This window comes from Anoplophora glabripennis, unplaced genomic scaffold (genome assembly GCF_000390285.2).
Source record: "Anoplophora glabripennis isolate ALB-LARVAE unplaced genomic scaffold, Agla_2.0 scaffold633, whole genome shotgun sequence".
NCBI classification, from domain to species: Eukaryota; Metazoa; Arthropoda; class Insecta; order Coleoptera; family Cerambycidae; genus Anoplophora; species Anoplophora glabripennis.
The window spans coordinates 252741-265311 of record NW_019418911.1 but is presented as its reverse complement, the minus strand read 5'-3'; positions in this window follow the sequence as shown (position 1 = coordinate 265311).

Here is a 12571-nt window from a genome sequence, read left to right as displayed (position 1 = left end):
TAATGAAAATTATATGAGATGGTGGATAGGTAGAAGACCAAATGCCAATGTCAACCATAATTGTTCTTATTTGTAAAGATAATGCCTTCAGAGAAAACTAAAACACATCAGGAACACTACCTCACAAGTGATGTGGAAAGAATTTTATTGATGTGCTTACAAATTGCACTTACTTTTAAGCATAAACATAAATATTTTTGAAATATTCTGCTTTGAAGTGTCTGCCACAAGGGGATTGTATTTGTGTGAATAACTTGAAAATGGTGAACCTTAATGAAAAAATTCAAGTCACTTTTTTTACATATTTAGTGCATTAGAATATAAATCTGTTACAATAACTTGTAAAAAATACTGTGGCGTAGGATTTTTTTTATACAAAGTGGGTGACCCCTGTCCAGTTGTACACCACTGGTTAAACTCTTAGAGCTCATATTTTAGCGAATGCAAGGCCTACTATCGTACATTATTTGTACCAAATTTTATTAAGATCGGTTAAGAGATTTCGGAGATATAAACAAAACATCAATTTTTTTTAACAACTTCAACACCCTGTATCTCTAAAACGAGGCCGTTCCAGACCTATGTTTATAAGGCAAACTCCTATTATTTTAAAGAGATCTATCTGTCCTCGAAGTTTCCTGCATAAAATTCGGAACACCCTGTATATGTAAGAATCTGGAAGTAGCGACCAGCGATCTCAGTCCTTACCTAAAATTTTATCAATGCTACTAACTGTAATAAAGCGCCCAATTTATTTAGATATTCGATAAAGCTTATGAAGATGACATCGGTGCCTCGGAGAACATTACCGTTGTGATATTCGTGTTCAGCGACCTCAAAAACCCTGAGGTAACCAGTTTCGGCTAAGTTTATAACGAATTTCCACAAAACTCCAGGAGACGACGTGGAAACCGGCCACCCTGGGCACTAGGTACCTCGGAGACCGTTGCCGTCGTAATATTCGTGTTCAGCGATCCCAGAAACCCACAAGTAGCAAAATTGAACTCATTTCCGTCAATATTTTCCAAGTTATAAATTTTTCATTTTTTAACTCTTCGAGATGTAATTTTAAAAATGCATTTTTCTTATGCACCAATGCAATTTTCATTTCTCATTGATCACATACGGTCACAAACTTTCTGGACGCTCTAATGAATCGAATGCAAAAAACTGCATCACGATCCATCTTATTGCACAGATTTCTGAGGTAAGGCTGTTTTTAATGCTTTATTTCCTCGACTATACACGGTGTTAGTCTATCAAGAGCATTAATCTACAGTAAGTAAGTTCAGTTGAAGAATTTTAAAGGGTTGATAAGGGACCATGCACCATTAAAATGTGACAGAGTTTTTTAACCCGTTGGCGGACTTAAAAGATTATTACTTTATTTTATGGGGAATTTTATTCTAAAATTTTAATTTTTTTTACTCTTGTTAGTTTTAAAAAAAACTTTGTCGTTTTCAACAAAAACACGAATAACTAATAATACCTATTGTTATTTAAAACCATCGAAAATTCAAAAGTTCGCTATGTATTTAAACTTGACGATCAGGAAAAGAAGTAATTTAATTTTATTAATTGTTTGCAGTGTTTTGCAAATGGCCGGGAAGTTTTTATTTAGCAAACAAGTTGACATGTCATTAGTGTTAGGTTTCTGTGAAGGAAGTACTAGTTAGTAGTGAAAAGGGGCCGCTTCTGCCTGGTAATTAGGCCACAAGTGGGCCCTTTTTACCTATCCTGACGTCCCATCACCTATCGACTCTTTGCCTCTGACCCTCCTCGAACCTACTCGACGCCCTAATGAACACCAGGATTTTGGTCCATGAAAGGTCTCTCACCTCAGCCCCCCTGCAGCTCTTCAGCACCAAAGCTCTGTGAAGGAAACTCGGAAGGAATGTAGAAGAATATCGGAGAAGATTTCCAAATCCTGAAATACTTCCCCATAGAGAATCACTTTCCAATGTTGAATGACGAGCTCGAGAAATAGATAAGTTTTTCAGTAACACTATAGAATGTTCTATTGCAATCAGGGCACAAGACGAATAACTTATTTTGAGTACAATTGAAGATACATATTAGTACTAGGATTCTATCTCAACAAACTGGTATATCCCAAACTTCTGTGTACTTCTTCTGTGTACCGAGTGATCAGACATAATCTAGTACACCCATATCATATCCAAAAAGTGCAAGAATTGTTACCTAATGATTTGGTTAAACGGGTGAATTTCTGTCAGTGTATTTTGCATCAAGAAAATTATGCAAAAGAAAATTCTCTTTACTGATGAAGCTTATTTTGCCCACAGAGGTATTACAAATTTACATAACTATTATGAGTATTCCGATGTAAACCCTCATTCAGTAATTCCTCGACACTTCCAACGCAAGTTTGAAATAAATGTTCGGATTGGTGTTATTGATCGGTATTTAATTGGTCCAGTTATTTTACCGAATCGACTAAATGGCAAAACTTATTTAGAAATTCTCCAAAAGTAAGAACAGTTCTAGAATAGGCATGATGACAGCAACCAAGAATCACTAAAATTATGTATTTACCTATTGAAATATGATTCATGGATTATAAAAAAATTTATTTTTATATTATGAGCGAGATTGATAAATAATATTTCTGATGAAATAAAACTACAAAATGCAGCAAACCGCCATGATAGGTTGAATGCCACTCAGAGCGAATTACGTCACATCTATGTAAATGTCGTTTTGTTTCATTTGTACTTCGACAATATCCGCAGTATTTATCTTTGTTTAAATATTTTGTGTTTCTCAACTATCAGTTGCTTAGTTTTGTGTTACCGAAACCATAATCAGGAAACTTTAGCCATGGAACCAGGGATTCACAAAGACAAATAGCTTTAATTTGCCTAGAATTGATTTGTTGATGCTAGGAAAGTTTCTTGCTTCAAACAACATAATTTAGAAATGTCAAAACCATGTAAGTACATTAATAACACAGCCACACAAAAATCGACTTTCGGGCCCAGAAGTCAGACCATGTTTATTAAACGTTTTTTGGATCACTGAATCCGAATCCGAGGTCCATTTAACCCCATCACCTCAGGATTTTTCCTAATCTCAAAAAACCGATATTCTGAACAATTAAACCATATATCCATAAGACCTCTTCCAACGCTAAATCCAACTAACCAAATCCCATAAACATTTAGCTTTAGCCCAATGATACCCAACCTAATAAGCCCATGAACCCGAACCCCAATAACCAAGAGAATTAATCATATAGTCCAAGCATTCTGTCACGGATAAATGTTAAATTTTTATTTTATGAAAATGACTTTTAAAGAAAGAAAACATTTACGGGTCTATTTTGCTTCTAAGGTGAAAATGCTATAATATTCGTGTTTAGCTACCCCAGATTAAGTACAAAAAAATAATAAAAATTGAAATAGTTATTTGAAAAAAACATACCCAAAAAAAGTGCAACTTTTTCAGTAATTTTTTTATCCTTAAAATTAATAAAATCGTCAACATTTTTTAACAGCATGATAATATAACTCTTTACGAAGAAAATAAACCGAAAATCGTTACTGTAGGGCTATCCGCTGAGAAGATCTAGCCAATTTTCGAGAGCGCCTTTTTTTCAAAAAATCGATATATCTCGAAAAATAATTAATATTTTTAAATTTTTCAAAAATGTACTTTTTTGGCTTGCCGCGGGCTATGCTTGCAGTAAATAGCAAATATGGGCACGTAAATGTAAACGAGTTATAGAAGAAGAGAAAAGAGAAGATTTTTAACGGTTTTTTCGATATATCTCGAAAAGTAACAAAGCAATCGATACTTTAAAAAAATCAGTCGATAGATCTTTTTAAAACCTACAACTTTCTCATTTAAAATTTGTCAATCCGTGCTATATTTTTTTAGATATTTTAGAAAAACCGTTTTTTTCAACTTTGCGATTTTTTTAAACCATGTTGGCCATATTGGATCGAGTTTAAAGAATAAGAAACTCAATTTAAAATTTAATTTTCTATACGGTCATATTTTTTTTGTCCAGGTAATAATTTCTGTAAGCATTTCTCTATAATGCTTGGACTAATAAGCAATCTGTATTATTGCAAAACATCACATAGCTGAAGACACCTTGAAAACCCTAGTACTCAAACCCAAAATACATCCTATGTATTGATCTAGTCATTTCACATGTCCGCTCTTTTAATCTAGTCATTCTAGTAATATAATTTTCTGGGTTATCTATTGTTATCCTTTGGATTTTCATTTCATTTAATCTAGTCAAGAGAGATTCTTAACATTAATTATTAATTTATTTATTTTCGTTTTATTGATTAATTTATAGTACGGTCTATCCTACAAATTAATTTTTTTTTCAAAAGCTTTTATGAGAGCTATATGATGTACGAAATCCGATCGTGCAACCACCTCGTGTTGTACATAGGGTAATACCAACGCTCCTACCAATTAAAGTTATAAAAAAAACTAGATCAACTGTAACACTCGGTTCTTTGGCGAATGGGATTAAAGTAAAGTGGTTTTGCGGTTTGAGGCATAGGTTTTTAAGATATCGTCAACCACATTCCACATTAACGTTTAGCCATAATGCAGATAATGCAGTGCCTATGATTTATTAGTTATGGGGTTATGGGGTTATGAGGTTACAAGGTTATGGGGTTATGAAGTTACGGGGGTTATAAGAATTTTTTGTGTTTTAGTACTTGGGTTTTCAAGGAGTCCTCAGCTATGTGATGTTATGCAATAATACAGATTGCGTATGATTTATTTTTTGGGTTATGGGTTATAGGGTTATTGGGGATTGGGTTAATGGGCTTATTAGGTTGGGATGTCATTGGGTTAAATGTTTATGGGATTTGGTTAATTGGATTTAGCGCTTGGAAGGAGTCTTAAGGTTATATGGTTTAATTGTTCCGAATATCGTTTTTTTTTGAGGTTATGAAAAATCCTGAGGCGATGGGGTTAAATGAACCTCAGATTCGGAATCAGTGACCCGAAAAATGTGTAATAAACATGGTCTGACCTCTGAGCCCTAAAGTCGATTTGTGTGCCTGTGTAATCTTTAAAAAACATAATTTAAAAATCTAAAACCCGTAAAATCTGCTTTTTATACACACTTGTATGCACTTCATGAAAGATTAGTTTAGAGGTTAGGTTATTGAAAATGTTGTTTTTCAAACTATATCATATTGATTTCATAATTTTAGATCTTCCAGGTCATCGTATGGCGATGACGCTGTAAGCTAAGTACAGCTTAAAAGCGATGGAAATCTGTGCACAGTGAAAGGTAAAATCTACTCTGAACATGAGGTCCACGCAAAGTCATATGGAGGGACGTAAATAGTTGATGAAGAGGATGAAGCAGTCAAATCAGTGGAATGCCATGAATGCTTCACAAGGGGACTGCAAACATGCCATAGCATTTCTCATATGAATCCAACGTAGGAATGAGGAGTCCTGTACATCTGTAGAATGGTAGTGGATGAAGTCCAAACTGTACAGAGTTGGGACTGCTTTAAAATATATAACTTCAAAAGAATTATCTAATGGTAGACCTGAAGAGATGATGAATGAGAGAGACTCCGTGGTGAACGGTCGATTAAAAATGTCTTCTCAAGTATTTTGCAAAAGGTGTGGTAAAAATGTTGTAAAAAATTGTTTGACATGTGAAAAGTGTAATAGTTCATTCCATCAAAGTTGTGCCAGGCTTTGGAAAGGTCTAAAAGTGACTAGTGATTGTACAATTAATTGTTGTACTGATGATACTAACGATCATATAACTGAACAATTTTGTGATGCCATGGAGAATGTATCGGCAAATGGTAAAATTGATATTGCTATTTTCATCTATATTATTAAACAGAAAGATGATCTGGTACGTGAATTGCAAGATAAAAATAGGATGTTAAATGAGCATATTTCACTGTTAAACAAGCTGAGAGCGGCAGAAGAAAGTAAAACTGTACAGCCGTCTAAAGACAAAAAAGGAGTAAAAACTTCTTCCGATGATAAGGTTTTTAATTCGGATATTTATTCAAATGAANGTGTAGGCCTGGACAGCCTTCGTAGGTGGGCCCCATCCGTCGTCTACCCCGACCGCAAATGCGGCCGGTGTAGGCGCTTTGTGGGACCTCCTTTTGTCCTGGCTGGGCCCCGCCGGCTAAGGCCCTTTCTTCTGGCGCTCTTCTTGCTTCGTCGGCTCATCAGTGTAAACCGAGGGGGTGGTGTCATGTTTATGGTTGGGTACGGTAGTGCGGCTATGCAGCCTGGGATGTGCTTTGCTAAAGTGGCCCTTAGGCTAGCGCGGGAAGGGAGGGGTAAGGAATGGGGGGGTGTGTATGTGTCTGTGTGTCTTTGTCTTCGTTTCTTGATTCTGGCGGTCTCTGAAACAGAAAAGGTTAACGGGCAGGGGGGGGATGTCGTTGGGGTGGTCACCCAGGGTCAAAAAGTTGGTGTCTAGGTCTTTTGTGTTTGTCGGTCACGTCGAGTACGTAGTCAACGGCTTTCCTGAGGAGGGGATTGTCATGTCTAGCGGCTACGTCAATCCGTTTCTCCGCGTTTTGTCTTATTGTCTGTGTAGCGTTTGTGTATTGTAAGTTTCGTAATATGTCAGAGTTTCTTAGGTACCAGGGCGCGTCGGTGGCCGTGCGGAGGGCTATGTTTTCCACAGCCTGTAATGACTTTAAGCATATCCCAGTCATTGTATATTTACTTTTTTTTATAATTATCCAAAAGATATTTACTTTAAAGTCTTAGTTTAATTTTTACTTAGTGGAGTATTTATTTTGTTAATCGAAGTATTTATAAAAATATTGTAAATATAATCAGTAAAAAATATGTTCGAAATTTTTTCCATGGGGCGTGTCCACAATCCTCATTGCACGGAGTTGACGTGAATTCAATTTAATTAATTAATTTACGAATAATAAAACAACAAGAAAAGTTTACATTACGTGTATTCTTTCGTTGTGATTGAACTGAATTTAGTAACATAAAGAGAATTAATGTTAATATTGATTGTATTGAGCAGGACTTTGAGTTCTGTGCTGTATATTTAACCATTCAGAATACCTATGAAATTTATTGTTATAAATTGTTACCGTTCTCCGTCTGGAAATGTATCTGTATTTTTTGATAAAATCAACGATGTCTTAAGTTTTTTGTATAAACCAGATTTACATATATTATTGTATGTGGGGATTTTAACTTGGATTCATATAAAAATCAGGATTTTAACGTTCTCTGTGGAGTTATGTCTGGTTTTAATCTCACAAAGTTAGTAAAATGGCCTACGAGAATCACTACAACGACGTGTACTTTAATAGATAACATTTTTTCTAGTTTTTCTGATAATGAAACGGTATGTTGTGTTTTGGATAACTACATTTCAGACCATAGAAGTGTGTACCTTGCTTTAAATATTCCTTGTATAAGAAAAACAAACGGTTTCTTTAGTGAAAGAAGAAATTTTAATGAAAATAGTATTTTATGTTTTGAAAGTGCAATTTCTTGTGAAAAATGGGATAATTTGTACAATCAGGATAACATTGATGATGCTTTTGTATGTTTTTGTGAATTTTTTAATTATTATTTTGACACATGTTTTCCCAAACGTAAGGTTTATAATAATGTATTAACTAAGAAATCTTGGGTTAATGAGGAGATTAGGGACTCTAGTCGGGAGCTTAAATACTTTTATAATTTAACAAAATGTATTCCCGAAATGATTGATTTTTATAAGAACGCAAAAAGAAAATATGCAAGTTTGATACGTGATACTAAAAAATGTTTCTATCAGAAGAGAATATTTGATTCAAACAATCCTGTGCGAACAGCATGGAAAGTGGTATCGGAGATGTCTAATAAACAAAAAAAAAAGAGATTAATAATTTTGCAATCAAGTTAGGTGATGTGAATGTATCAAGTCCTGATTTATTAGTGTCTTCTTTTAATGATTTTTTTATAAACGCTCCAAAGGGCATAATAAATAAAATTGAATCCGCAGCTGGGAGTAAGACAATGACAATTAGTATAAGCATGGGTAAAAGAATAAATGATACTTTTTTTTTATTTGCATACTCTGAGGTAGAATTACTGAACCTTTTAAGAGCTAAACTAAAAAATAAAAAATCCTGCGGACCCGATGAGGTACCGCTATTTTTGTTAAGACGAGTTGTTTCTCTGTTGATTCAACCACTTACTTATCTAGTTAATTTCTCTTTTGCAACGTCCAGTTTTCCGACACGACTAAAGGTAGGTAAGATTATTCCATTACATAAAAAGGGAGATACTTNGGATCACTCTAGAATTTGCCTAGGATATCCCAAAATTGGAGATTATTCGGCTTTTAATATCTTCATAGGATATGTCCAGGACATCCTGTTTGGATTTACCTGGGATATCCCCAACTAGGATATTGATAGGATCTACTTGTCTTATTTAAATATCATCAGGATATCCTGAGTAGTGAGATCCCCGATTAGGATATATATAGGACTAAATGAGGATATCCCAGGGACGTCATGTGCTGTGTGGGTAAACGGAATCTTAATTCGCAAATTCGAATTCTAATTTACTATAGTTATTGACGTCACTGACGTCCCTGTTTGGACACCTAATTTTATGACGACCCTTGACTACTAGTTTATCGGCAGCGGTGGTTGGCAGCCGGCGGTGGTGAGTGACGTCACAGGAACGTACTCCGGATTAAATCTTTTTGTTCGGTTTGTCTTGAGCGCCAGTTTCCCTATCTTTTACGTGGGGGAAACTCCACGTGAACCCTCGGTTTAGAGTAAGTACTCGGAATAGCTGCAGTGAAGAAAGTTTAAATCCAGGGGTCTGTTATATTTCTCTTACTTTTAATCAAAGTACTTCTTTGAGTGTAGTGTTATTTTACTTTTAAAATAAACGGACTTATCAGTGTAGGTCACAAAAAGATAGGAAGACTTTTTACTGATCGGAATTTTATCAATCTTGTCGGCGTTAAAAATGATTACAAACTGGAAATATATTTACTAGATTTATTTTATATTAATAAGGCCTATTGCAACAAACAAACAAAAGTAAAATAGATTCTAATTACAATTATTATCACTAACTAAAATCAGGAATATACAAACAATTTACCAGCGGTGTAATTAAAACAAAATGGGTTAGAGCAATTATTATTTGAATATTGCTTTCTTGAGCGAGTACTTACCTTTATCAAAAAATTTCGTATTCTCACCGACAATCAGCATGGATTTCGTGCAGGCAAATCTACGACTACAGCTGTACACTCATTATATGAGAAAATTTTAAACTTTTTGGAAAACGGCGAGTGTCCTATTGGGATGTTTTGCGATCTCAGCAGGGCATTCGATTGTGTTAATCATGAAATTTTAATATCGAAATTAAATAACTACGATATTCGAGGACCCGCATTAAATTGGATCATTACTTTTGATGAAAATAAGAAGCAATTTGTAAGCATAAATTATAATAATCAGAATGTTTGTGGTAAATATAACTCGGAATGCTCTTTGGTAACGTTGGGTGTACCACAGGGATCTGTTTTGAACCCTGTGTTATTTTTACTATATACAAATGATATCGATACTCTCTCACCTAATACTCATTTTACCATGTACACTGATGATACGTCTTTAGTAATATCTAATAAGTCAAATCGAACCTTAAAACTTGAATGTGATATTTTATTGAACAACTTAAGTAACTGGTTTGCCCAAAATTCATTACATTTTAATATTGATAAAACTCAAGCACTTCGATTTTGCACTACTCAAAATAGAAATTGTGAAACATTAAATTTGAATATTAATAGTAGTTCTCTACCTACTGATTCTGTGACAGTAAAATTTTTAGGTCTAAATTTGGACACAAATCTTAACTGGAAATGTAACTGTAAAAATATAATATCAAAATTGTCTTCAATAACTTATTTATTTCGACATATTAGAACAGTCCTAAGTACCGATCAACTCCTTTGTTTATACTATGCCCAAGTTGAATCCCGATTGAGATATGGTGTTTGTTTCTGGGGTAATTCAACTCTTTCGTCCCATGTTTTTATTGCGCAGAAACGTGTTTTAAGATGTATGTTTGGTGTTTCAAGTACTCATTCTTGTAGAAATATATTTAAACATTATAGAATCCTCACGTTGCCAGGCATTTATATTTTTGAAATATGTGTATACATATTTCAAAAGCAAATTTGTGATAAATAACGAGTATCACAATGTCAATACCAGACAAAAACATAATTTTCATGTGCCATTTGCACGATTAAATTTAAGTACTCGTTCTCCAAACTTTGTAAAAATTAAAAATGCCGATGCGGTATTTTGGTGCTGTGAATAAATATAAATTTAGCACATAGTCAAATATCAGGACTCAAAATCGGTACGGTAGAAAAACGGAGTATTTGGCGTTTGGTTTATTTAATAAACAGGCTAATACTTTAAGAAACGGTACGCCAAAATAATTATTCGTTTTTTTAAATTTCGGTCGTTGCTAGAAAGGGAAGAACAAATAAGGTTAATAAATTAGAATAATAAATAATCAATAAAATAAGTCGTTCCCAATTGGCTCTGAAACAGAGAAAAATAATTACGGGTTACTCTAATTCTACCAATCAATATTAGCGGTGGTTTCTAGTACAGCGACGGAAATTAAGCGAAAATTTAACCAGCCAGGGAGAAAGCCAAGCAGAGCAGTTTACAACGGGCATAAATAAGCAAACGGTAGTCAGGAAAATGAATTATGTTGGTGAACAGAAGGCAAAGTCTGGAAGAGGTGCGCGTTCAAATGCGGGGCGGCCGAAAGATTTCTCCCAGAAGCGGTGGGGCACCCAGCCAAACTTCGAGGGTCTATCCGTCGCTGCACAGCCGACACACAACGTCTTCTACTTATCCGTCGCTGCACAGCCGACACACAACGTTTACTGGCGGTGGGGCACCCAGCCAAACCAGCAGTTTCGGTTATTGTGCCTTACAGCGTTTATCAAGCTTAGGCGGTGGAACACCCAGCCAAACCTTCGCCGACAACGCTGCTGCCGTACAGTCTGACACCTTCACGTCCTCTACTGGCGGTGGAACACCCAGCCAAACCAGCAGTTTCAGTAAAGGGGCTCACAGCGTTTGTCGAACGAGGGCGGTGGGGCACCCAGCCAAACCGTCGCCGATAACGTTGCTGCCGTACGAACCTGCACTCAACGTCTTCCACTGGCAGTGGAACACCCAGCCAAACCAGCAGTTCGGTTGACGTGACGGACAACGTTCGTCGCACGAGGGCGGTGGAACACCTAGCCAAACCTTCGCCGACAACGCTGTGGTCGTACTGTCTTGCCAAAGTTCAAAACGGCCAGACATATACCATAGCAGGATAGGAAAACATAGGAAAATACAATCTGCTTACTTATTCCGGATGGTTGCTCCCGGCGGCTAACTCCTTAGGTCAGATGGCGGTTTCTGGTCGGTTTCGGGCCCTCGGGTTGGTCCTCAGGCTGGTGTTGGAGTTCTTCGAGTTATGGCAGCGAACTCCTTGGGTCGGATGGCGGTCTCTGGTCGGTTTCAGGTCCTCGAGGTGGTTTTCAGGCTGGAACTGGAGCTCTTCGAGTTCAGGATATGAACTGAGGATTTTCGTCCAGGGACGTTGGTTTTATTGTCTCAATCCCCCCTTGACTGAGCGGGAGCCTTGGTGGAATTATGTGCGCGGCACTCGGCAGAGTGGGGCAATGGACGGTTTCGGCTCGACTCGCGGATAATTGCTCTCACCCAATTAAACTAATTAATAAATATATGGCCAACGGCCTTGCATAAAACAGAAAATAATACTGGTTCATTACACTATTTCGAAGTGTTTAGGCCTCTTGTAGAATTTTGATTAAATGAGCGGTTTGGGTACCTAAAAAAAAATATTTTTTAAATGTATATCTCTATAAATATATCTTGCATCTATATTGAAATACTTAACAAAGTCCTAGTAGGCTCTGATTTTGTAGGTTGTCTATAATTTCAGTTTCATCTTATTTGGGATAGCATTATTATTGGCCCTGTTATTCTACCCAATAGATTGAGTGGTGAATTTTATTTAGAATTTTTGCAAAACCCGAGTTATTGGAAGATGTGCCGTTAATACTCAGAGCTAACATGTGGATTATGCATGATGGCGTTGCACCATATTTCACTGCAAATGTCCGGCAGTATCTGAATCAAAGATTTCCTCGTCGATGGATCGGTAGAGGGGATAATGCTTCTGTTAACTCAATGATTTGGGATCGAGGGGGATTATCCCTCTTTATCCTGCCTCATCTCGTGTAGGCCTGGACAGCCTTCGTAGGTGGGCCCCATCCGTCGTCTACCCCGACCGCAAATGCGGCCGGTGTAGGCGCTTTGTGGGACCTCCTTTTGTCCTGGCTGGGCCCCGCCGGCTAGGGCCCTTTCTTCTGGCGCTCTTCTTGCTTCGCCGGCTCGTCTGTGTAAACCCCGGGGGTAGTGTCATGTTTATGTGTGGTATGGTTGGGTAGGGTAGTGCGGCTATGCAGCCTGGGATGCGCTTTGCTAAG